This window comes from Muscardinus avellanarius (assembly GCF_963383645.1).
Source record: "Muscardinus avellanarius genome assembly, chromosome: 1".
Taxonomy (NCBI): domain Eukaryota; kingdom Metazoa; phylum Chordata; class Mammalia; order Rodentia; family Gliridae; genus Muscardinus; species Muscardinus avellanarius.
This window is the reverse complement of record NC_137786.1, coordinates 203,302,881-203,330,374: the sequence shown is the minus strand read 5'-3', so window position 1 is coordinate 203,330,374 and position 27,494 is coordinate 203,302,881. Positions and strand designations below refer to the sequence as shown.

General features: G+C 38.4%; 2 pseudogenes across 2 annotated transcripts in view; one reads left to right on the top strand and one right to left on the bottom strand.

Moving 5' to 3' along the window:
* The window catches only part of LOC308259499 (symplekin-like), a 192,955-nt pseudogene extending 188,022 nt beyond the window's left edge, over positions 1–4,933 (bottom strand). Inside the window, exon 1 of the transcript in view lies at positions 1,117–4,933. The product of the transcript in view is annotated as a symplekin-like (transcript). The remainder of the gene's footprint in view (positions 1–1,116) is intronic.
* On the top strand, positions 4,932–25,092 carry LOC308259487 (selenide, water dikinase 2-like; annotated as a pseudogene). Its single transcript has 3 exons — positions 4,932–5,122; positions 23,426–24,611; positions 24,973–25,092. The product of its transcript is annotated as a selenide, water dikinase 2-like (transcript).
* The last annotated feature ends 2,402 nt before the right edge of the window (positions 25,093–27,494 follow it).

Sequence of the window (27,494 nt, the reverse complement as noted above, 5' to 3'; positions counted from 1 at the left end):
TGCAAGTACATCTTAGCAGAAAACAAGCGAGGGAATATTTTGTAAATCTCTTGGATCTTCCTGGCAAAACTCTTCTACCCCTTTTCTAAGTATTAGCTTTTCTATAATGCAGAAACATAGATCCGAAAGTCTGGAGATTCTAATTTTTTCCCTCTGTTCCTTGAGAAATATTTGTCAGATGTTTAATCAGGAGCTCAGCAATACCTGACCAATGCCTATGGTAAGCATATTTACAAGTAGCAAGAGGAAGAAAAGACAGTATCCTTTATTCTATTAAAAAAAAGATGGGTTTAGGGTCTAATTGCTCCTCGAACTGAATAAAAGGAGGAGGAGATGTTTAGCCAGGAAGGATACCAGTATCAGGTAAAGAGTTTTCTTAGGCTCCTGTTACAGAATAAGACATTGTGTATGCCAGACTCCTAACCAACTCTACAACATAAGTTTGTGGTATATAATGGAAAAAGAGAAAAAAAAATCTTAATAGATCCTGGCCAGCAAGTACTACTGTTTGTGCAACTTTGGGGAAATTACTGAATCTCTTAAAACTTTTGTTTTATTGCCTACAAAATAAGAAAAATCTTGTTACTACATTGGCTGTCAAGAATAATTGTTGAAAGAACATGTATAAAACTTTTAACAGAGTATGCAGTTAAAATGAAAGCAACTGGGAAATTCTGAGAAAATGATAGTTTTGATGTTTTAGGATGCCCTCTCCTGACAATACCAACTAAAACAATAGCCATCTTTTCTGACCTGAGCATCTGTTAGGTCCAGCAGGAATGCTAGGTGTGAAGGTTTGGGTTTGTCCTCATAGGGGTTCTGTTAGGGTCCTGGAAGAAAAAAAAATATGAAGCTTTTCTTTCTTTCTCCCTATAATACATAAAGCCTGGAATCAGAGTGAAGGGTGAAGATCTGAATATTAAAAATACTGAAAAGAGCAACCTATGAATACTCTTCTATTCAGATGAAAAGGGTACCTGGTGTAAATGACTGTTCTTTGAAGACCCCTCTGGTCCTCTGAATCACTGATGTAAATCTTTTTACATAGAGTTCTTCTTCTTCTTCTTTTTTTATTTTTGCAGACTGCTTTCTCCTTTATTTTTTAAGGCAAAGCACCTGTCAACTCCACCCTTGCCCCTCGCTCCACTCCCAAAGCCCGTCAGCTGTTCCCCCTTGGTCTCCAGCTCCCCAGTGTCCTCGGTGGCCGGGCTGGGGATCTTGGTGTGGTCTTCTCCAGCAAGGGCAAGGGTCTGGGGACTCCACTCCTCCTTCGAGGTCAAGCTGCCCACTGCGGCCTCCTTAGGCAGGGGCCCCTCAAGACTAGAGTCCAGGACTGCGGCCTCCGTCAGGCCGGAGTCGTCATCCATGCTAATGAAGATGGCAGGGGCCTCGCACTCAGGCCCCTCTTCCCGGAAATCCATGGCTTCCTCCGCTGCTGGGGGAGGGCCCAGCCGGGCCACCAAGGATGAAGAAGAAGTGGGTGCTACCACGCCTCCAGGCTTCAGCTTCTGCTCCTCCTCCAGCTGCCGCTTTAAGGCCTTCTCCTGGGCCAGCTGCAAGCCAATGAGGTCCTGCGGGGGCCGGGGAGCTAGGGCTGGGGCTAGTGCCAGGGCTCCAGGTCATCCTCTTCCAGGGACCCAGCAGGTGCCTCCTTGGCTTCTGGTTCCTGCTTGCCACTGGCCTCCAAGATGGTCATGATGGAATTGGGGATGTGCGCTTGCTGGTGGGGGGTGAAGGAGTGCACGTGGGCCAGCAGGGCCTCCCGGAGCTCAGGGCACTTGTCAGACACAGCTCCAAGCTGCTGGGGCAGTAGCTGCAGGATGACTTGGAAGCTCTGGGGCTTGGTTCGCTGGCAGCACTTGATGAAGCCCTCCCATACTTTGGGGTACTTCCACACCTGCTTCATGATGAGGCGGGACAGGATGTTCATGACGAAGCCCCCCAGGCAGGGGTACATGGTCAGGGACTGGATAATGGTTCTCATGAGCAGCATGGGCAGGGGGCTCTGCTCCATCAGCTGCTGTATCACCTCAGCCAGCACCTCCGAAGTGTATACATTCCGCTCCGCAAAGCACAGGTTGGTGGCTTTGAAGATGGATTTCACGTCACACTTCACAGTCAATGTTGTGCAATGCAATCAGGAGCTCGCCAGGGTTCAAGGGGGACAGAGCTGAGTTCCCCTCGCCATGCTGGGTGCCCAGCAGGCGGTTGGAGACCTCCTTCACCACGATGGGGTTGAGCTTGATGAGTTTAGGCAGGACCTATATCGCCTCCTTCTTCTCCAGACCATTGAGCACCGGGATGAGGAAGCGGACGTCGGGCAGCCGCTTGTGGTAGAGGTCCCTCACCCGCTTCACCAGCTCCAGGGAGGGCGGGACTTTATCTGTGAGGCTGTGCAGGCACCGGGTGACCAGTGTTTCTGCTCCTTTGGGGCAGTTTTCCACCAGCAGAAGCAGCTCCAGTGAGTTCATGCCCATTCCTCGAATCGGCTGCTCAATGACCCTCAGCAATGTCCGCTTGATGTTGGCGATGGCCTCAGTGTACACAGCAGCCAGCTCATGGATCAGCTTGCTGTTCTGAGGCAGGAGGGCCAGGTAGAGGTACAGACACTGCTTCACCGTCTCCTCAGTCCAGGGTGCCACCACCTCTGTGTCCTTGTCAGCTCTAAACAGCACAGATGGTGGGTTGGGGTGAAACAAGAGCTGCAGGTAGTTGAGGGCAAATTCCACATACTTTCGCAGCTGCTCCTTCTCATACATGCACTTAATGAACAGCAGCGCCTGAGAGCACACCTTGTCCTTCTCATGGGAGCTGAGGTCCAGGAGGACATGCAGGTACTGGAATTGGCGAGATGGGCGCTTGAAGATGAGGTCTCGGAGCGTGGACATGCCCAGGTAGGTGTGGCTCTCGTCCTTGCAGTACTTGCGAATCACTTCCAAGGCGCTCTTGGTGATAAGCGGTGCCTCCAGCACCACCTTGTTGAAGATCCCATTCTTCTGGTCCGGTTTCTCCTGTAGGCCGGAGAGCAGGTGGATGAGGCAGTCCTCGTACTTGTCTAGGTTGCCTGAGGTGCCAGCTGCCAGGTAGGCGTTGTACTTCTGGTAGAGCCAGGCGAAGGCCAGGTCCAGGCAGGCACGCATGTCCTCCAGGATGAAGGACAGGACCTCAGCCTTCAGGCCTGAGTCAAACTGTGTCACCAGGCTGGCCAGGAACTTGATGCGCACCTGGGCTGCCCCACTGTAGGCCACCGCCTTCTCAGCCTGCAAGATCCGCTTCACGGCACCCAGCTTCATGGCCTCAACCTGGGCATCTGTCAGGGGCTTCAGTACATCACTTAAGCGGAAGATCTTTTTTGCGCCCACCGGCACCAGCCAGCCGGGGCTGTGTGACAGGGATGATGGGCTCCAGCCTCCTTTTGGCCTGGGGCACTTCCTCCTCTAGCGGGGACATGGAGTTCAGAGAGCCCACCATGGAAATGGCCTGGCCCTGGGCCGACAGGCGCCGCTTGATCAAGATGCTCTCTGGCTTCACCACCTTCTCTTCCTTGGGCTCTTCCTTGCACTGTTTGGTCTGCTCCATGCCTGGACCCAGTCCTGCAGCAGTCATCTGGGTGGCCATAAGCCGAGCCAGGTGCTTGATCTGGGCTTCGGTACCTGCTGACTCCACAGGGGTATAGATGACTTAGAAGGAGGCGGGCATGGTCTCGGGCAGGTACACCATGCTGATGAGTACCAGGCTAGCCACATTGTCAGGGGTCAGTAGAGGCTGTAGGAACTCAGCTATAATGTCTGTGTCTGACTGGGCTGAAGCCTTCGAGGTCCCCGAGGGGCCAGGCTCCAAGTACTTGTCCTCATCATCTTCCCCGAGGTTGGGCTCTAGCTTCATCTCCTTGAGCGTGGAGTCCGAGTCATCTCGAGGTCGCTTGCGGGCATCCTTGCCGCTGGGCATATTGCAGGCAATCTCAGCCTGAGGTGTCCCCAGGTCCACCAGCAGGGTGGTGATTTGAGCCTGGAATTCCAACGAGGCTGGGTGCTTGAGCACACTCAATAGGTGCAACTTGAGGTTCTTCCATACACTGCTCACCTGAGATTTGGCCAGTGTGGGGGGTAGGTTGGCATGTAGGGTTTCATAGGCCTGGATCACCTCAGACATGAACATGGGTCTCTGGCGGGCGATGTTGGCGAGGGAGCCCAGCGCTGTGGTCAGGTTGATGGAGGAGATAGCAGGGTGCACCATGAACTTGAGCAGCTGCTCCAGGGCTGCTTTGTCCTCTTCCCATAGCACACTGTGCTAGATGTAGGGGTGGTCGCGAGGGATGCGGTCCAGGCTGATGTCATGTTCCTGGCGTCAAGGTATTTCTGAGTCAGCCATGCGGGGTGACAAGGTGACAACGAGGCCCTCCACAAACTTGATGGTGTGGGTGCGGATGCCATCAATGTCTGAGTCCAACAGGAGAATGATGTCTCCAGCTATGGCAGACACCATGTCCCAGCAGGCCTCCTGGAGTTCACTATGGGGCCACCTTGTAGAACTGGGTCATGGTGAGGATGGCCTTCTTCACCACGTTCACATTCTCCTCCCTCAAGAGCATGTTGAGGTTTGCAATTAGTTTCAGCAGTAACTCAGTGTCTCATTTGCATGCCTCCTCGTTGAAGCCAATGACAAATTTTCACGCTTCAATGGACTTGTCTGCTTGAAAAGCAATGATCTCATCCAGGAAGTTGTCCAGAAGTGTGGGGCCCTTGACGATCAGCTCCTGGACCTGTTTCAGCACTGTGATCTTTGAGTCATTGGTGATGAGCGCTGCCTGGTTCAGGAGATCCACCACCCTCTCAGAGGTGGTCATGCCATCAATGCCTGGCCCTTCCTCTTGTGTGAAAAATTGTGATGCCACGCTCCAGCGGGTGACATTGTTTTCACTGCTGCTCACCATGGCTGCTGTCAGGTACTCCCGCAGATCCAGCTTCAGTGCCCCTCGCGCCCTCTCAGCAGCGCCTCTCCGCAGACGCTGCTGCCACCATCTTCCGCCCGCCACCTTGACACTAGTTCTTCTTTTCTTTAAACCTACCAAACCATGGCTTGTTTTCAATGTTACTCTAGCTCTACCATTTCACAGAATTGTGTAACCACTCTCTCCTCTTCCCTTTGTTGAAACATCTAACAAGTGTGTGTGTGCGTGTGTGTGTGTGTGTGTGTGTGTGTGTGTGTGTGTGTTTTCTGGCCTTAAGCAATAGAACTCATTTTATTGGTCTATAGGTTTATTCAAGTGGCAGTTTACTGGGGTAAGACAACCTTAAAGAATAGCATTGCTTTCTTTTCTTTCTTTCTTTCTTTCTTTCTTTCTTTCTTTCTTTCTTTCTTTCTTTCTCCTTTCTTTCATCTTTTTTGTTTGGTTTCAGGGATTTAACACAATGCATACCTCAGAACCTCAGAATTACAAACTCAGTCCTTTTTATTTTTTTATTTGGAAGCAGGGTCTTCATAAGTTGTCAAGGCTGACCTCAAAACTGTGATTTTTCTGTCTCAGGCTCCTAAGTACTGGGATTCCAGGCATGTGTCACCATACTTGGAACAATTAAAAGACCAGGTTTCTTAGTTAAATCTAAGACCAATATAGGACATATCTTCTGCAATCTTGGGAGTTAAATTATGTTGTGATAACAACTGTAGACTACTTAACAGTGAGAATACAATTCAAGGTTATAAAACATTCATTTGAGATATTATTTATCTACTAGGATGAATGAGAGATATTTGAGAGTCTTTAAGGAAGAGAGATGTATCATTTATATGTTCAGTCTGGGGGGTCTTTGAGAACAATCTCTAAGTAACTTTAGAAAAAGTAAACACCGATCTCTAGGAAAAATAAAACAGGAGTAAAGAGCAATGAGACTTAATCTTATAATGTGTAGTTTATATAAAAAGATACAGAAAAGTGGCTATGAATACTTAAGTTAGGTGTTCAATAAGTCATCTTACAATGGAAGTCTAACATACTAAAGGAAAATTTTAGCAACATCCTGGAAGTAAATGTTCTAAAATATAATAGTATGTTTTAAAAATTTGGGACTGAGGTGGGGGAAATGAGGTATAAAGAAGAAAAGCACATCAAATTTAATTGTGAAAGATGAATACAAGGTTAAAAGTGGATTTATCATTTTTGAGACACATAAGTATAAAATATAGATTTTAGTTCAAAAAATAATTGTGACACTTCTGTATATAATAGAATAGAACTACATGTGTGGTCACAAAAATTGGGAGAAGTAAGGCAATAAAGAGTAGATTGCAAAAGTGTAATAAGAGGGAAAGGGGAGGGAAGGGGGAAGGAATTGGGGAAGAGCTAATTCGATGATGTGTGCATGTATGCTTCTACCATCTTGTACCCCATTAAAATGAATGACTATAAGTGCATAAATAAAAACTTTTAAAAAGTGTAATGAAACTTGAATATTTCCAGGCATTGTGGCACAAAGCTATACAACCAGTACTTGTGAGGCTAAGAGAAAGATCACAGGTTCAATGCCAGCCTCAGCAATTTAGTGAGACCCTGTATCAAAATGAAAAATAAAAGAAGCCGGGGGTTTAACTCAGTGGTAGAATGCCTGGGTTCCATCCCCAGTACCAAAATAAAAAGAGTAAACACAACACAAAAAATCTTGCAAATTAATGAGAGGATAGAGAAAAATAATAACTTCTAACCAGAAAAAAACTAAGAAAAAATGAAAAAAATATTTAAAAATATAAGAAGTATAATTTAAGATAAAAATAAGCTAAATTGTTTTATACTAAATGTAGCTGGAGAAAATTCTCATATTATATAGGAAAAACTGTTAGATAGTTTAGAAACAATTACAGCAAACAAAGCACTCAGATAAACAGAGCCCTGTCATATATTCTCCATCAAAGCTTTACTTAAATTGCCTTAAAAAAACTTATATATTTTCCCACATCTGTAACCCCAGTATGTTGGGAGGCTCAAACAGGAGAATCATGGGTTTGAGGCTAGTGTTAAAACTTAGTGATACTCTGATTAAAAATAAAAATAAAAGAGACTGGATGTGTAGTTCAAGGATTGAACACTCTGGATTCAATCCTCAGTAACACACACACACACACACACACACACACACACACACACACGCATACACACAAAAAAACATTTTTTAAAAACACTAACATTTGCTCACTCGGTACTTAGAAGATATGCAATATGCTCTAAAGTGTCATTGAAAAGATAAAATCAAAACAAATTATGAATGATCTTAAAAGTAATAGAAATGGTGTGCTTTGTTTTAAAATTCTAGGAAATGGTAAACTTTATAGATTAAATCCCTACACAATTAAATATAAGAGACTAAAATGTGACTAATGTTTTCTTGCCAGTATTTGAGAACCTAAGGCAGGAGAATCACAAGTTCCAGAGCAGCCCCAGGAACTTAGCAAGACACTGTTTCAAAATAAAAAAAGAGAAAGAGCTGAGAGTATAGCTCCGAGGTACAATACCCTTAGGTTCAACCACCAGTACCAGAAACACACACACATACACACACACACACACACACACACACACACACACACACACAAACTATGACTCTATATATATATATATCATAGTATAACAAACTAAATATAATTATTAATTATAATATTAATTATAATAATTAATTATTAAAATTAGACATTAAAGAAATTGGGAAATGGTTAGTGGCTCCACCTCCACCAGTTCATCTATGTTTTCCTTAGGAAGAATATTCTTCTTCTAGAAGTTGCTAAGTTTACAGGATATAACTCTGCCAGAAAGCTTTGAAGATAGAGTTGAGAATAAAGTTAATTGCATGAATATTGGCAAATACTTTACTAGATTTGTTGTGTTTAGACATAGAATGTGCCCTGAAGAACTTATGTATTAATGTTCAGAATTGATCTAATTCATGATCATGTGAATCTCTTTGGTGTGTAAAACCATGGTGATGAGCCGGGCGTGGTGGCGCACGCTTGTAATCCCCGCGCTTGGGAGGCAGAGACAGGAGGATCGCACAGGTTCGAAGCCAGCCGTGCGTGCTGGCTTAGGAGACCCTGTTTCCAAATAAAAATATAAAAATGAGTCTGGGAGTGTAGCCCGGAGGTAGAAGGGCTTCCAAGAACCTCAGTACCACCAAAAATAAATAAATAAATAAATAAATAAATAAATAAATAAATAAATAACCATGGTGATGGGTTTCCTGGGCAGTAACCTAGGCTGGTGGAATATGGCTGGACAATGGGGTCCCGAGGGGTTGTCTTTTGTCTTTGAATCACCTTGCTTATTTGCCTGGCTACCTCCTTCATGTGAGAGCAGAGCCTTTGCTCCCTTACTTTCTGCTTCCTACCACCATGACCTGTGGTCTGCAGATGTAACCCCACCTGACATGGACTGAAACTTTGAGATTTCCAAAAAACTGTGAGCAAAAAAACTTCCATCCTCTAAGTTGTGTAGTCAGTTGCTTTGGATTAGAATGGGGAGAATGTTGGCAAAGGCAAGATCTAACAGAGGTTTACCACTTTAATGTGACCAATATTTTTTCTTCCATTTACAATATTTAGGAGACAGGAATGTAGACAATGATTTTATGTTGAACAGATAGCTACATTATTGTATGATGTACAATTGGCATGAGCTAATAATTTAAGATATTTAGCATCAAGGTTAAATAGGACTTTCTAGATAGTAGATCCAGATTCCCCCACCCTTTTTTTAAAATGTCTTCAGGACTAGATAGGCTAAGAGTGAGGAGCTAATTCTCAAACTCATGTGTCTTGTGTGTGCATGCATGTTCACTTTGGACTTTAATAAATATAATTAGAACACTGACTTAGCAAGCTCATATAGTACAGAAAAATGATTTAATTAATACATAAAAAAGAATAGAAGACCATTATTATGAAGTTAATGCCAAGAGCTGAGAAAAACATAGAATTTATTTAATATTCAAAGACTAAGAAGACTGTTAAAAAGTGTTTGTGTTTAGAAAGCTTCTGCGAATCAACCCCTGCCTCATACCACAGAAATTAATTAAGGATTTAATATTTTGGAAAATATGTTTTGATTTTATTTGGAGTAGAAAAAACAGTAAATAAAGACCAAATGATCAAGTACAAGAGAAGCAATTAAAAATTAAGACATTTTGGAGTAAAACCAATGACATATGAAGGAAAAATGACCCATAATTCAGAACATATATACAGTAAGAAAGAAGAAAGAGAAACTATGTATAAATTTGAAAGTGAAAGCCAAAAGATTATTAAAACAACATTAGGTGGGATTCTTTGTACTTGTTTATTTCAGGTGGAGTTTTGGTAGTCATCTCTACCCTCAGAAAACACACCAATGAAGTTATAAAATTAGAATCCTAAGGAAATACATGATAAACATGAAATTTATTAAAATATTAAAATAAAGCCAGCTGGGCATGGTGGCTCATGCTTGTAATCACACCATTCAGGAAGGTGAGATTGGAGGATCGCAGTTCACAGACAGCCTCAGCAACTTAGTGAGGCCCTCCACAACTCAGTAAGACCCTGTTTCAAAATAAAGAATAAAAAATAGGGCTGGGTGTGTAGCTCAGAGGTAGAATGCCCTGGATTTCATCACAGTACCACAAAAAAAAAAAAGGAAAAAAAGCTAATTAGTCCATTTCTAGGGTCAATGTTTCAACTCTCTAGGACAAAGTGATCCAAATCAAGGAGGTAAAGAAAAACATTTGTTTCATTAATTTTCTTTATCTTGCTATATACACTATTTCTAAAGCTAGAGACATGCATTTGAGGTGATGGGAAGGGGAAGAGGGAAATTTCCTAATGTACATTATGTCCATTCACAAACATTATCAGTTAATCACTACGTCAAACATGAGAAGGAGGAAGGGGGAGGAAATGGGGTGAGAATTGGGGAAGGGCTAAATGAGTGCTGTGTGCATGTATGCCTCTACCATCTTGTATTCCATTAAGATGTATGACTACAATGTACCAATTAAAAAAAAGTATCTGCTTCAGAAAACAAAAAAAAATTAAAGAAAGAAAGAAAGAAAGAAAGAAAGAAAGAAAGAAAGAAAGAAAGAAAGAAATGGAGTTTCAGCAAACAGTATGAATTTAAGTTATATTTGAAAAAATATAGCACCAACCAAACAAGCAGATTAAACCATTAAAACTGAAGTGGGAACAGAAAAGAATTTACTACTACCAAAAGTAATTCATCAGAAACAAATGCTGTTGGAGGCTCTGGGGTACTTGCTTCATACACTATTCTTAAGTGAGTGCTAAAATACAGATTTCTGGATTTAATACATTTTTCTAAATTAACTCATTGGCCAATTTAACTTAAACTCACAGATTATGGATACCACACAACTATCATAAACAACAGGTGTCATGGAGAGATGTAAATTTAAAAAAAACTTTTTCTTTTCATCTTCTTTTTTCCTTAGTAATGAATAATACTTATGGCCTTTATCAATATCTAGTACATGGCTTCAAAATTTAATTTCGTCTGGGACTGGTAATTGTTTCACAAAAAAATTATATTGTTGTGGAATTAGTGGCATGATTATATTCAATGAACTCTGGATTCTTTAACAAATTAAACCATTTAGGATTTTAATTTGTACTAATTCAGTTTGGACTTGCTAAAACAACTATATATTTTCTGGCAGTTTTATTCATACAGCAGCTCCTGAAAAAAATTAAATCTACCCAGTAATAAAGAACATTTTATGGCTGAGATTGAGAAGAATAAAGGATTAGATAGAAGGCTACATTTTTTGGACTTCAGTTTTGTTTTTTTTTTTTTTTTTACTAAATAGATGCTATTTTTCAACTGTTAATTATTAAATTTCAAATTGTGAAGTTTTGATAATTAAGAAAAACAGTCCTTTTTCAGCAATACTTCAGAAAAGACATGAACTTTATATCACATCATATCAGGTTCACAATTAGTAATGTTTAATTTTGTCACTTGTTTAAGGTAGTTACAGCCAAGGTTGTCTATTAAAAAATAATTTTCCCCATGCCATTATCAAGGAATCTGTGTGGTAATACTTTGGCAGTGTACAAAGATCCTGCCTACATAAAGGTTTTCCTATTTTTACCATCCACTGTTGATTTTTCCCTGACACAATTATTTTATTTGATCTAAAAAATGGTGCTTTTGAAAATCTATCATACATAATTTATTAGCTTTCAGGCTTTATTAAATATAAAGTATCCTTTTTAACTTTTAATGAACTACATTTTCTCATAAAAAGGCAGAAAAGTCATTAATATTTTTCAAGGAACCAAATTTTCATTTATTCATTTTTTTAATGTTTATAATGTTTTTAACTCATTAACATTTCAATTTTGTAATTAATTTGTCTTTATAACGTTTGCTTTTGCTTTAGTTTGATCTTGTTAGCTATTTTAACATACTTATTTTTCATAGGCAAAAATATTTAGGATCATGTGGTTTCATCTGAGCACTTCTTTTGTTATCTACTATACAGTCTCAAATATTAGTGTATTTTCTAAAATCTTGACTTATTTTTCATATTTTGATGTTAATTGTGATAAGAAAATTTTATTTGTATTATTTTTCTTTATATTAGTTGTTGATTTGTATTTGTGGTACTAGATAGTATTTATTTTTCCTTTTAAAGGTGCTGGGGATTGAACTCATGGTTGTTCATAATATGGTAAATTTTTATAGATGTTATTACTGTACTTTGAATGCAGATGTATTTTCTATTTGGAGAGTATGCTTTTTAAATTTCAATCAACTTTTTATTGGTATGCAGTGATTACACATATTAACATGGCTCAATGTAATATTTCAACATATGCACAGATCAAGTCAGGTTAATAAGTATTCTGTCTTATCATTATTTTATGTTTGGACCCTTAAAGTCATAAAATATATTAAAGATTATTGTGAACTATAGTCATCCATCCATGTATGGGACACCAGAATTTATTTGTTCTCTGTTTTGGTACCTGATACCCATCCACCTTTTATCCTCCCTACTCCAGCCTTTCTGGCCTCTATTATCTACTATTACACATCCAGACTGATAATTTTTAGTTTCACATACAAAAGTGGTGCACACTTGTAATCTCAGTACCTGGAAGGCTGAGACAGGAGAACTGCAGGTTCATGGCCAACCTCAGCAACTTAAGAGGCCCTCTGCAACTTAGACGCTGTTTCAGAATAAAAAAACAAAAAATAGGGGTAGGAGTGTAGTTCAGAAGTAGAAAGAACATGAGTTCAATTCCTACTTTTGTAAACAAAAAAAGCCTAATATTCTGTATGTATTGCAATCCATTAAAATTAAAGTGAACATCTGTTCTCTATCTCTTGTTCTCTTTTTCTGGGACTAGAGTAAATTTATTGATAAATTATGCCTTAGATCTACTTATTGATTGTATGAAATCCTCTGTATCCTTATTCGTTTTCTCTTCTAACTTGAACTGATAAAGGTATATTAAAATTTTATTAAGTTAATATATTTATATTATTCCTTTTATCTTTTGTAACTGATTCAATATGAGGTAACCATAGTATTATTTAGTGCATATATACTCAAAACTGTTTTGTCTGTACCATTATGGTAAATTGTAGCCATGAACACTTCAAAGTGTTTGATCTTTTTAAAAGTGTGTGTGTGCGTGTGCATGTGTGTGCACTCATGTGTGTGAAACCTACCTTGTAAATTGTTAAAATAATAGACCCTCTTTTTCCTTATTTTATGTATATGTATGATACTATGTATTGAACCAAGTGGCATTCTACATGCAAGGAATACCCCTAACCCTTTTTATTTATTTTTGTTTGTTTTGAAACAGGGTTTTGCTAGTTTTCTGAAAATATCACTAATTTGCTGAGGCCGGTTTCAATCCTGAGATCCTCTAGCCTCCCAATTACTGGGATTTCAAGCATGCTCTACAATGCCTGGCTCTTTTTTTTTCTTTTATTTATATGAAATACCTTTGTTCATCTTTGTTATTTTATCTTTTAAATTATTTTATTGTAAACTGGAACATAATGGTATACTCTGTTATACAGCTAAAGCTTTGTTGTATGAGCCAATCAGAAATCATTTACATAATGACTATAATATATACTGTGTTGTGGTTTGGGTTTAGAATGCTCCCCTAGACTTCATGGCGACAGAGCAGCCATGTTGGCGGTGGGGCTTGGTTGCTGAGTAGGATTTCGTGGAAGTGTATTTTGTTGATTATAAAAGGTTTCTCTTCCACTAGCTCTTTCTAGTTTCTGGCCTCCATGATGAGACTAGAATCTTGATCTCTCTCCCTCTCTCCTTCTCTCTCTTTCTCTCTCTCTCTTTCTCTGCCTCCAGTGCTGTGAACTGAGCTCCGCAGACTTCACCTGGTCTAACAGGATAAACATTGGAAATCTCCTGAACTGTGAGCCAATCAGTCTCTTTTCTGCTAAGTTGTAGTGGTCAGGTGTTTTTTATTATAGCTTAAGAATGTTGACTGAGACAACTGTAATATATAGCCTCTCAATTTTGTAATAAAACTTTGATATCAATATAACATAACATAGACTTTGTATTGTGTTATAGTTATTGTTTACTTATCAATGTGATCTTATTATTTGTTTTTTATCTTTCTTCTTTTTTATATTTAGGAAGGTTTGTATTTTGTGCTAGCTCTTATTTTCATGTCAAATAGTTCACATAATTGACAAGTATGTTGCTGAACCAGGATGAAAACAGGCCAGAATGAAGGAGAAGGCCGGAAAGAGTTTGACTAAGAAAGCCATGAAGCAGACACTTATTACTGTGGAATTGCATTTTCATGGCACATTTTTCATAACTCAGAGTCCTTGAGGAAAAGATAGGCAAAACCAGGTCACATATCTTTGTCCAGTAACACTGGTTCTCAAATTGGGCTGAATACTGGAATCATCCGGGTAAGGGGTTGTGTTATAAATACTGCCATCTAGATCTCATTCACAGAGTTTCTAATTCAATTGGTACTGAATATAGCCTGGACAATAGAATATTTTAAGCTTCCAAGATATTTTTAGTGTATGGCAAAATTTTATAGCTATTCTTCTAGATAGTGAAGTCTGCTTGCAAAAATGAACTACACATTATATGCTAATCAGTTAACTGGTTAGTAAGTTATAGTTTTCAACAATAAGTTGTGCTCCTTTTAGAAAGTTAAAAACAAAAAGAAAGCTGGGCGTGGTGGTGCACGCTTGTAATCCCCGCACTTGGGAGGTAGAGACAGGAGGATCACACGGGTTCGAAGCCAGCTGCACTGGTTTAAGAGACCCTGTTTCCAAATAAAAAAATATAAAAAAATAGGTATGGGAGTGTAGCCCGTGGGAGTGTAGGCTGGAGGTAGAAGGGCTTCCAGGAACCCCAGTACCACCAAAAATAAATAAATAAATAAATAAATAAATAAATAATAAAGAAACATTTTGTAAACGTTACCCTTGTTGGGCCAAGTGCATATGCTTGCAATTCCAGTACTTAGGAGGCTAAAATACGATGAGCACAGGTTTAAGGGCAGCTTCAACTTAGTGAGATCCTCAGTAACTTAGCAAGAAGACTCTGTTTTAAAATAAATAAAATAGGGTGAGGGGACTATTTTAGATTGCCCCTAGGTTCAACCCCTAGTACCTAAAATGACTATAACAAAAAATTACCCATAACCTCCTACTCAAGGATAAAATCTATGTTTTAATTTATCTCTCCACATCTTCTATGTGTATTCTAGGTGTGCACCTACATGTACATGGATAAAAAACTGTACATAAATAAATTGTTTTTCTATTTTATACATACTTTGGTCCATAGTTATTTAAGTTTCATGGCTGTTATTTCTCTAAAAGAATTTTTTTTGTTGGATTGTGCCACCTAAAGAGAATGCCCAAAGGTTAAAAATTAATTCAGCTAATGAACTGTGAATATTGGTAAATTGAAATTTTCAAAGGGCAGTGACATATTCAGTTATGCTTTAAAACTCACTATCTCAGTGAATTAGTAGCTGTATATTTGAAAACATGTTTTCTTTATGCTTACAGATTGTCCTAATTTTCCTATTCTAGATGTTTTACTTCCATATTAGACTCTTTTCTGTTTACATATACTTTTTTCTTTAAATTCTCTAAATCAGGAATTAGAGAATGGTAATTAAAAACTGGTAGTTTATTCGATTTTTCAAATAGACTCTAATTATTATAAACCAGGTGTGAACCTTAGAACTTATAGTAGTTGATGATTTTAAAAATTATAATTTATTATTTTTTTTCAAAACAAGATACTTATTTATTGAACGTTATAACAGAAAACTATTAATAATAGCAAATTACATCATTTTAGATAGTTGCTTTTTATCTAACAAATTGGGCTTTATATTCATGAATTTTGAAGACAGTTCATCTTAAAAGTTGGACAAAGAATAAAAGAAATTTATCTTAATACAATATTCAAATGGAATTAGCAAAAGCTTACATAAACATCCTAGAATTATTGCTGGGGCAAATCCTTGACAACAGAGCTATTATCAAAGACACAATTGAAAAAAATGCTACCAATTTATAATTCTTTTGAAAATTTTAAAATAAATATTTTATGTTATAACCAAATGGTAAAAGTAAGAAGCAAACCTTATTTTTAATTAATACACAATAATTGGACATATTTATGAAGTACAATCCAATGTTGTCATATATGTACAATTGTATTTTTAGCAACTCAGGATATTTAGTTTATTTACCACCTCAATTATTTATTAATTTGTGTTGAGAACGTTCAAGATCATCTCTTCTACCTCTTTTGAAATATATATCTTTAACTATAATTGCCTTTCTTTGTAATAGTACAACAAAACTTTTTCCTCCTATGTAATGGTAACTTTGTACCCATTAACCACTATTGACATCTCTTCCTTCTCTCTACTAATCTTTCTCTGCTATTCTCCTCAGCCTCTTTTAACTCTGTTTCTGGAAAGTTATTATTTTACTTAATTCCATGAATAAATGAAATCAGGAAATAACTGTCTTTCCATGTCTGTCTAATTTCAGTTACCATTACATCATCTGGGTTTTCTATATAATGGCAAATGATGGGATTTCATTCTTCTTTATTGTTGATTTGTAATATATTATGTATATGTACACACACCATAATTTCTGTATCTATTAATCCACTGAGGAATACTTAGGGTTAATCCATATCTTAGATATTCTGAGTACTACTGCAAAGGACATTGAAGAACAGATATATCTTTATTTAGTTAATTATTTATTTGGTATCAGCTGCATTTTGTCTCCCAGATGAATCCCCAGCTCTGTTTATTTTTTTAAGGTTTTAAATCTTTTTTTTTATTTATTTTTTTATTGGTGCATTATATTCATACAACTTATTGGGGTATAAAACTTGTGTGTATAAACATGTACTCATCGCTGATTTAACCCCTACCCAAATACCACCCCATTCCCTCCCCGTCCCTCCCTTCCTTGCTTGGCTTAGTGATTGACTTCTATATGTTTAAGTACATTGTGTGCTTTAGAGATTTTTCTCTTCCCCCTCCTTTCTCTTCCTTTAGGTTATCTTGTTTGCTCCTCTTTTCTCCCTAACTCTCACATATTAGGGAAAGCATCTGATTTCTTATTTTTTGTGACTGACTAATCTCACTTAGCATAATGTCCTCCAGTTCCATCCATTTCCCTGAAAATGATGTAATTGAGTTTTTTTTGATGGCTGAGTAAAATTCCATTGTGTATATATCCCACAGTTTTGTAATCCATTCATCTGTTGATGGACATCTTGACTGGTTCCATAGTTTGGCTATGGTGAATTGTGCAGCTATGAACATAGATACACATGCATTAGTTTGGTAGTTTGGTTTCTTTTCTTTTGGGTAGATACCCAACAGTGGTATTGCTGGATCAAATGGTAGATTTGTTCCCATTCTTCTGAGGATTCTCCATACTGTTTTCCAAAGTGGTTGCACTAATTTGCAATCCCACCAACAATGTCTTAGAGTTCCCACTTCTCCACATCCTCGCCAGCATCTGTTGTTGTTTGTGTTTTGAATGATGGCCATTCTAGTTGGAGTTAGGTGAAATCTCAGGGTAGTTTTGATTTGCATCTCTCTGATTGCCAGTGATGTTGAGCATTTTTTCATGCATTTATTGGCCATTTGAATTTCTTCTTTTGTGAAGTGTCTATTTAGTTCATTTGCCCATTTTGTTATTGGATGCTTTGTTTTCTTAGTGTTGAGTTTCTTGAGTTCTCTGTATATTCTAGATATTAGTCCTCTATCGGAGGGGTAGGTGGCAAAAATCTTCTCCCATTGTGTTGGCTCTCGATTGAGGTTCTTGATAGTTTCCTTTGCTGAACAGAAGCTCTTCAGTTTCATGCAATCCCATGTATTGATTCTCCTTTTAATTTGTTGTGCCTTTGGGGTATTATTGAGGAAATGTTTGTCTGTGCCTATGTGTTGTAGTGTTGGACCTATGCCCTCTTCAAGGAGCTTCAAAATCTCTGGTTTAATTTCCAAGTCTTTGATCCATCGTGAGTTGACTTTTGTACAGGGTGAAAAAGTGGGATTAACATCCAATTTTCTGCATATGGTTAACCAGTTTTGCCAACACCATTTGTTGAAGAGGCTATCTTTTTTCCAGTGTATGTTTTTGGCCCCTTTGTCAAAAATCAATTGGCTGAAAGTGTGTGGGCTTGTTTCTGGGTCTTCTATTCTGCTCCATTGGTCTATATATCTGTTCTTTTGCCAGTACCATGCTGTTTTTATTACAATGGCTTTGTAGTATAGTTTAAAGTCAGGTATTGTGATTCCTCCTGCGTGGTTTTTGTTACTGAGAACTACCTTGGCTATTCTGGGCTTTTTGTTATTCCAGATAAATTTAAGGACTGATTTTTCTATGTCTGTGAGGAATGATCTTGGTAGTTTAATGGGCATTGCATTAAATCTGTAGATCACTTTTGGGAGGATGGCCATTTTAATGATATTTATTCTGCCAATCCATGAACATGGAAGATCTTTCCATCTTCTAAGATCTTCTTCGATTTCTTTTTTCAGTGTTTTATAATTTTTTTGTAGAGATCTTTTACCTCCTTGGTCAAATTTATTCCTAGGTATTTTATTTTTTTGTGGGAGATCCTGAGTGGAAGTGTTTTCTGAATTTCTTTTTCAGTGGATTTATGGTTGGTGTACAGGAAAGCTTCTGATTTTTTAAGATTGATTTTGTATCCAGATACTTTGCTGAATTTGTTGATCAGTTCTATAAGCCTTTTGGTTGAGTTTGTTGGGTTTTCTAAATAGTATCATGTCATCAGCAAATAGTGAAAGCTTAAGTTCTTCTTTTCCTATTTGTACTCCTTTGATTTCCTTTTCTTGCCTTATTGCTCTGGCTAGAGTCTCTAGTACTATATTGAAGAGAAGTGGTGATAGTGGACATCCTTGTCTCATTCCAGTTTTTAGGGGGAATTCTTGAAGTTTTTCCCCATTTAATATGATGCTGGCAGTGGGCTTGTTGTAGATTGCCTTAATAATGTTGAGATATGTTCCTTCTATTCCAATTCTCTGCAGTGTTTTTATCATAAATGGATCTTGAATTTTATCAAATGCTTTTTCAGCATCTATTGAGATGATCATGTGGTTTTTGTCTTTGATTCTGTTTATATGATGAATTACATGGATTGATTTTCGTATATTGAACCAGCCTTGCATCCCTGGGATGAACCCTACCTGGTCGTGATGAATGATTTTCTTGATGTGGTTTTGAATACGTGTTGCTAGTATTTTGTTTAATAGTTTTGCATCCAAGTTCATCAGAGATATAGGTCTGTAGTTTTCCTTCCTTGAACTGTCTTTATTCGGTTTGGGTATTAGTGTGATGTTGGCTTCATAGAATGTATTTGGGAGAGTCCCGGTTTTTTCTATTTCCCGAAATAGTTTGAGTAGTATTGGGATTAGCTCTTCTGTAAAGGTTTTATAGAATTCACTTGAAAAACCATCTGGTCCTGGGCTTTTCTTTGATGGTAAGCTCTTTATTGCTGTTTCAATCTCTTTGATTGTTATTGGTTGGTTTAAGTGTTCTATATCTTCTTGACTCAGTTTAGGAAGGTTGTATTTATCTAGGAAGTTGTCGATTTCCTCCAGATTTTCCATTTTGTTGGAGTATAGTTTTTCAAAGTAGTTTCTGATAATCCTCTGGATTTCTACACTGTCAGTAGTAATGTCTCCTTTTTCACCCCTTATCCTCATAATTTGGGTTGATTCTCTCTTTTTTTTAGTTAAGTTGGCCAGTGGTTTATCAATCTTGTTAATCTTTTCAAGAAACCAGCTTTTGGTTTTGTTGATTTTCTGTATTGTTTTTTTATTCTCTATTTCATTAATTTCTGCTCTAATTGTAATAATTTCCCGTCTTCTGCTGGCTTTGGGGTTCAATTGTTCCTGCTTTTCAAGGGCTTTGAGGTGTGTCGTAAGGCTATTTATTTGAAGATTTTCTGTTTTTCTTATGTGAGCACTCAGTGCTATAAATTTTCCTCTTAATACTGCCTTCAAAGTGTCCCAGAGGTTTTGATATGTTGTTTCTTTATTTTCATTTGTTTCTAGAAATTCTTTTGTTTCATTTGTTTCTAGAAATTTCTTGATTTCACCTCTTACATCTTCTATGACCCATTCTTCACTCAGAAGTGTGGTGTTCAGCCTCCACATGTTTATGTTTCTTTGGGTCTTCTTATAGTTGATTTCTAGTTTCATTCCATTATGGTCTGAAATGACACAGGGAAGTATGTAACATTTTTTAAATTTGCTAGTGCTCATTTTGTGTCCCAGGATGTGATCTATTTTGGAGAAGGTTCCATGAGCAGCTAAGAAAAATGTGAACTCTGCTGTAGTTGGGTGAAATATTCTATATGTGTCCAACAGGTCCATTTGGTTAATGGTGTTCTTTAGTTCTGAGACATCTTTACTGACCCTTTGTCTGGAAGATCGGTCTAGTATTGTGAGAGGTGTGTTGAAGTCTCCCAGTATTATTGTGTTGGGATTTATGTGTGACTTCATGTCACAAAGAGTTTGATTTATGAAAGTAGCTGCCCCTATATTTGGGGCATAGATGTTGATTATTGTTATTTCCTCTTGCTGGACTATTCCTTTTACCAGTAAAATGTGACCTTCTTTGTCTCTTCTAATAAGTTTGGGTTTGAAGTCTAACTTGTCTGATATCATAGTTGCTACTCCTGCTTGTCTTCGAGTACCATTAGCATGGATAACCTTGCTCCAGCCCTTTACCTTGAGTTTGTTCCTATCTTTACTTGTAAGGTGTGTTTCTTTTAAGCAGCAGATGGATGGATTTTGGCTTTTAATCCATTTTGCCACTTTATGTCTTTTTATTGGGGAGTTGAGGCCGTTTACATTCAGTGTGATTATAGAGAGATAATTTTTAATTCCCAACATGTTAAGATCTTATTTCTGTTTGAGATACTGTTTATTCTTCTTTGCTTAGTTGTCTGCTGGATGGGAATTCTTGTTTCTTTGGTTCTGGCGTGTATTACCCATTACCTCTTTGCAGTTAATCTCCTTGAGTACTTTCTCTAGCGCTGGTTTTGAAGACATAAATTCCTTCAGTTGCTGTTTGTCATGGAAGCTTCTTATTTCCCCATCTAATTTGATGGATAGTTTTGCTGGGTAGGAAATTTTTGGCTGGAAGTTGTTTTCTTTCAGAGTTTGGAATATGTTACTCCATGCCCTTCTGGCTTTCATAACTTGGTTTGGGAAGTCTGGAGTGATTCTAATTGGTTTGCCTCTGTATGTCACGTGGCCTTTTGTTTTTGTTGCCTTTAAGATTCTCTCCTTGGCTTCCACACTAGTCATTTTGACAATTATGTGGCGTGGGGATCCTCTTCTTTGATCCTGTCTAAAGGGAGTTCTATAAGTTTCCTGGACCTGTGTATCAACCTCTTGCTCTATGTTTGGAAAATTTTCTGCTATTACTTCCTTGAAGAGATTGTTGATCCCTTTGGTTTCACCTTCTTTTCCCTCCTCTATTCCAATTATTCTTAGGTTAGCTCTCTTGAAATGGGCCCATATTTCTTCAATGTCAGATTCCTGCTGTCGGATTTTTTTTTCTAAATTAGAAACTATGCGTTCATTTTTGGAATGGTCATCTTCAAGAAGCGAGATTCTATTCTCCATGTGGTCTAATCTCTTGTTTATACTTTGAATTGAAGCCTTCACTTCATTAATTGCATCCTTTATCTCTTTTTGACTTTCTCTTAAAAATTATAATTTAAATGTTATCATTTAAAAATCATTATTTATTTACAATTAGTTGCCCATAAACTAGTTTTACCCTCCTTCTATGTGTAACCAAGATGTTAAATTCACAATCAATAACAGCTAATTTGGATTTTCCACATTTTTATGGATTTAATGTGCTAGTCTTCATGTCCTGACTATTCTCTTACTCCTCAGAAAATCTTTGTTCTTGAAATGCTTGTCATCACGCTTTATAGAAATTCTGAACGGCTTATACAGTAGTTCTATTATTTATGGAGGAAGAATACTAGTGGCAGGTGTGAAAAGGAAAAAAAAAATATTGAAAAGTGAATTAAAGCAAATATAGGCAGATCCCATTGATGCCAGCATAGGTAGATCTGGAAACAGAAAGCTAATTAGCTGAAGGCCCTTAACAGACTACTTCTTTTAGTCCTTTTTGATGGAGAAGGAAATAAAAACTCAGCAGGAGAAGCTGAGCAGCTCTTATGACATATATGGCTAATAATAAAACAGAACTGCAATCTCACTTTCCTAATTTCCATTTCAATAATAGTTCCACTCTACTCTGGCAGAAAGTTTAATTACATTATTGCATGTCTGCATTCTGTTCCACTTGCACTCTTGAAAAATTTGGGCTAAAAATCTATTTGGGGCCTCTAATTTGCAATGAACTAATATCTGATTGATTTAAAGTTTTACCAAAGAAGATAGAATGGGGGAAAGCAAGTATATTAATGTGACTTAGCGTGTGATGAAGAAGCAATCATCTAAACATAATCTGACCATCTTTCCTTAGAAATCTTAGTAATAAAGATTTGATAACCCCCAAATTGCCATGTTCTCAGTACTGCAAGCATATTAATAGTATGGATAATGGAATAATAAAATAGCATTTTTAGGAAACATATTAACTAAAGGACAAATTCTATGATTTGTCATCTAGTAGATACTATTTTAAGACAACTTTTAGGAAATTGTCTGATGGATTCTGATCAAAGCCATGTAACCAGGTTAAACATCATTTATCAAGGCAGAGACATTGAGATTGAAAAATCACAGATCATTATCTGTTTCCAAAATATAAATGCTATGTGCTTCAACTTCATACAAATTTAATTTCTTCCAAATGTTATAATGAAAATATCATCAAAATTCTCATGCCCAAATTCAAATTTTGTTTTTGTTCATTAAAGCACAACTTTTATTGAGGCAAATACTATGATTATAAAACTCTATTGTAGTTTATATTGTGTATACACAGAAAAATCACTAACTAATGATCCATTGCTGATTGAATAAATAAGAACATTCATTTCCCATAATACAGAAGAAAATGAAAGTTATCACCAAGAGACATAAGAAATGTGTTAAAGTGAATTTAGGTACAAAGTATTAATGATGGTTGAATATTTGGATGCTGCATCTATTTTGTGCCAAATATTTATATGACTTGGTAGTTGAACACTACTGCACAGTAGTTTAGGTACCTTTTGACATGGAGTAGAATCTTCTAGAAATAAAGCACTGTGGTTTACTTAATAGTCCTAAGTTTAACACAGATCTGAAAGATTGATGCAAGCCAAGAATGTCCTAATTAAAGGTTATGCCATGTCTTTGGGTGTGGCAGGAGCAATTTCAAGATTTATTCACATCTGCTACAAATCTAGAGTCTGTCCAGAGGGTTCTTAGCCTTCAGAGAAGATGGTCTCACAGGAAAGAATTCGCTGTGTGCCTTGATTCATGGGAACCAGTAATATAAAATCCAGTTTTCACGGAAGGCAGTGTGGGGACTAAATTGTGAGGTGTGAAACTTGCTGGGAAAAGTTCTTCTGGTAATATTTGACTGTTATTTCAAATTACCTTGAGTGGAAAATAATGGTGGTACACACTTGTAATCCCAGCATTTGGGAGGCTGAGACAGGAGGATCACGGTTTGTGGCCAGCCTCAGTTTAGTGAGGCCCTTTGCAACTTAGTGAGATCCTGTTTCAAAATAAAGAATAAAATATAGGGCTTAGGGTGTAGTTTGGAGGTAGAAAGCCCCTGGGTTCTATTCCAAATACTGCAAAAATAGTGAGGGCCATCTCCTCTTGCTTCCTCCTCTTCTCCCCTCCTCTCCTTGCCACCCGCAAGATGGCAGAAGCTGCAGCAAGTGTCTGCAGAGAGGCGATGCTTGCAATGGTGGGAGAGGAAGGTCCCTCTCCTGGTGGGCTTGTCACTGGGCCAGGGCTTCTTGAGCTATCTGCCCTTTGATCCCCAGGTGTTGAGCTTCATCTGGAGCTGGTGGCTTACAGGCTTCCCCAGTATGAAGGGCTGAGGCTGCAAAGTCCCCCAGGAGGAGCTGCTCAACTCCTGGAGAGAATGACAGGGCTGGACGTGCAACCCAGGGCTGGTCCAAGGCCCAGAAAGCCAGCCTGCCACCCCAGCAGACTCCAGCCCCACATTCTCATTCCTGAGAACTGGTATGGGCACGGAGAACTGTCCCTCCCTCGTGCAAGCTACTGACTTCTTTTACCCCTTGGTGGATGATCCCTACATGATGGGGCAGATCATTTGTGCCAAACTGCTGAGTGCTCTCTCCACCATGGGCATTACTGACTGAATGTGATAACATGTTTATGTTGCTCAGTGTCAGCCAGAGCATGAGTGAGGAGGAAGGAGAAAAGGTAACTCTGCTCATGGTCAAAGGCTTTTGGGATGCTACTGAGGAGGGAGGAACTGAAGTGACAGGACAGACAGAGATCAGTCCTTGGATTATCATCGGTGGGGTTGCCACCGTGTTATGTCAGCCAAATGGATTCATAATGCCTAACAACATAGTTGTAAGGAATGTGCTCATGTTAACCAAACCCTCAGGCACCCAAGTTGCTGCCAATGCCCACCAATGGCTGGATAATCTTGAAAGATGGAATAAGATAAAGATAGTGGTCTCCAGAGAAGAGGTGGAGCTGGCCCATCAGGAAGCCATGTTCAATATGGCTACCCTAAACAGGACTGCAGCTGGGTTAATGCACACCTTCAATGTCCATGCAGCCACAGATATCATGGGCTTCGGCATTTTTGGACACTCTCAGAACCTTGCCAAACAGCAAAGAAACGAGGTTTCCTTTGTCATTCACAATCTGCCAATCATTGCCTAGATAGCTACCATCAGTAAGGCGAGCAGAAGGTTTGGACACCTTCAAAGAACTTCCTCTGAAACCTCTGGGTGTTTACTAATTTGTCTGCCAAGAGAACAGGCTGCACAATTTTATCTGAAACCAAATCCTTTAAGTATGGAGAGGGTCAGCAAGCATGCATCATCAGCATTGTGAAAAAGGAAAGCAGGCCCGGTGCAGTGGTGCACGCTTGTAATCCCAGCACTCTGGAGGCCGAGACAGGAGGATCTCGGATTGGTGACAGCCTCAGGTATGTAGTGAGGCCCTTTGCAACTCAGTGAGACCCTTTCAAAATAAAGAATAAAAAACAGGGCCAGGGTGTAGCTTGGAGGTCGAATGCCACAGGGTTCCATCCCAAAACCCACAAATAAATAAATCAATAAATAAATAAAAAATTTTTTTAATTTTAAAAATAAATTGAAAGAATTTAAAAATAGGACCGGAGGTGTAGCTCAAAGGTAGAATGCCCCTGGGTTCCATCCCCCAAACTGCAAAATAAATAAATAAATAAATAAATAAAAGGAAAACCGTATGGCCAGTATCATTGACAAGCCTCCTGTGATTCAGGTTCTACCTTGTAGGGCCACCACTACTACTGTTGCTCCTGATAATTCCAATGCCTCCTCTGAGCCTAGTTCGTGAAGTGGAGGAGCAGAAGTTGTTGGGAACCTCGAGCCTTTGTGTACAATCATGGGTGATTTTTCAGGGTTGATTTTAAGAAACTTTCAAAGAAGGCTGCCTGCATAGTGGTTTCAGCTGCTCTTTCTTGGGGATTCGAATCAGCCCATCAAATGCTGCCTGTAAATTACATTCCGAGGCTAGAAGTACATTTTGAACTCTGGGGAAATGTGTGTTCATCTTTTAGGTTGACAAGTTGCAAAACCTGTTTCCTCTAACCAAAGCAAGATGAGGCTGTTCTAGTTTGAGGGTTTTTTTTTGTTTGTTTGTTTGTTTGTTGTTGTTTTTTGCAGTGAGTTAATTCATTTCTGCACAAGGAGTGAAATTTTTAAAATTACATACTCAAGAAGTAAATTTGCAAAATAAAAAACAAATTTAGAAGCAAATGAGTTTGGACCAAAACTGTTGCTAAATCTTAAGTTGTTAAGAGAGATCTTTTATGATGCAATGTCAAATACTTTAGTAGATTTTTCTGAGGATTTGACTCTTTCCTTCTTTGAGAAAGAATTGTGCAGACTGTCCTATGACTGGGAAAGGAAGAGACCTGCAACAATCTGACTTGGTTTCTGTTAATGATGTCTCTTCCTCTAAACCCCACTAAGGACTGGAAAAAGCAGAACAAGCAAGCCCCAGAGCCCAGACCTTGGTGGTCATTAAAATGTTAAATTTTGTGCTGGAAATTCCTGGTGATTTAATTAATAAAGTAATTTTTCTTCTTCTTCTTCTTCTTCTTCTTCTTCTTCTTCTTCTTCTTCTTCTTCTTCTTCTTCTTCTTCTTCTTCTTCTTCTTCTTCTCCTCCTCCTCCTCCTCCTCCTCCTCCTTCTCCTCCTCCTCCTTCTTTTTGATGGTACTGGGGTTCCTGGAAACCCTTTTACCTCTGGGCTACACTCCCAGACCTATTTTATATTTTTTTTTAAAATTGGAAACAGGGTCTCTTAAGCCAGCAAGGCTAGAACCAGCGCGATCCTCCTGTCTCCACCTCCCAAGCTCAGGAATTACAAGTGTGCGTCACCACACCCGGCTATAAAGTAATTTCTTATAGATAAAAGTGACTTTGTTGGAAATTTTTTTTTAAATCTAGTTTTCACATCAGACAGGTAATGATAATGAGACTCACTGACAGGAAGTGACCTGCTCAAGTGCACATTGTTAAATACAGCAACAAAGCTTGGGCTCAAGCCTACAGTTTCCTTGCAAGGAAAGAAATCGTCATTTAAAATGAAGTTCCAATATTTTATGTTTATTTAAAGATTTTAATTTAAAATCTATTTTCTCACCCATTTCTATTTTTGGCACAATCTTCTCTATAGTCATATGTGCTAATATTTATTAATTTTTCTGACATGCTTTTGAAAATGCCAAACATTTTTAGCTTTAAATGTATACATTCAGCAGGGCTTGGTGGTACACCCTTGTAATCCCTGCCCTTGGGAGGTGGAGACAGGAGGATCGAGCACATTCGAAGCCAGCTGCATTGGCATAAGAGACCCTGTTTCCAAAAATAAAAAAGTATAAAGTAGGTCTGGGAGTGTAACCCAGAGGTAGAACGGTTTCCAGGAACTCCAGTAACACACACACACCAAAATGTATACATTCAAATCAGGATATAAACACAGACAGCCTCAGCTACTTAGTGAGGCCTTTTGCAACTCAGTGAGATCCTGTTTCAAGATAAAGAATTTAAAAAAATAGAGCTGGGGTGTATCTTAAAGGTAGAATGCCCCAGGGTTCCATCTCCAGTACCGTTAAAAAAAAAAAAAAAAACAACTAAGGATATAAATACATGTGTGTATGTATTTAGATGATAGAACATAAATGGAATATTTTATTAATTCCAAGAGCCAATAAATGTTTCTCTGCAAATTCAATAACTGTAAATAAGAATATATAGTTTTCTGCTGGATCTAAGATACCATACAAACTGATTAACAAGTTGAATTTTTTCTGGTGATTAAAATACGAATATTTTTCTTCAACTAAAAGTCATTGACAGTTCTTGTAGCATTTTGGAAGGCATGAAAGTTAGCAAATATCAATTACCATTTGATTATTTTAGGCTGTTAATTTTGCAAGAATGGGCTATATGGACAGCAATATTTCTATACGCATCCATAATTTACTTGAAAATAATTTATCAAGCTGTGCTCATATGGAAGGCATTGAATGGGTCCAGCTGAATTTGTAACAAAAAGAAATACAACCAAGCAATCAAACAAATAAAAGGCAAATCCTTATTTTTTCAGGACAATTGAGCATAACACAAAAGTAGAAAAGGAGTTTATTATCACTGACATTTAGAAATATCCAATGTGCCAGACCATTAAGTTGGAGAAAGAGAGCCAGACTCAGACTCAAAGAGTGGGGA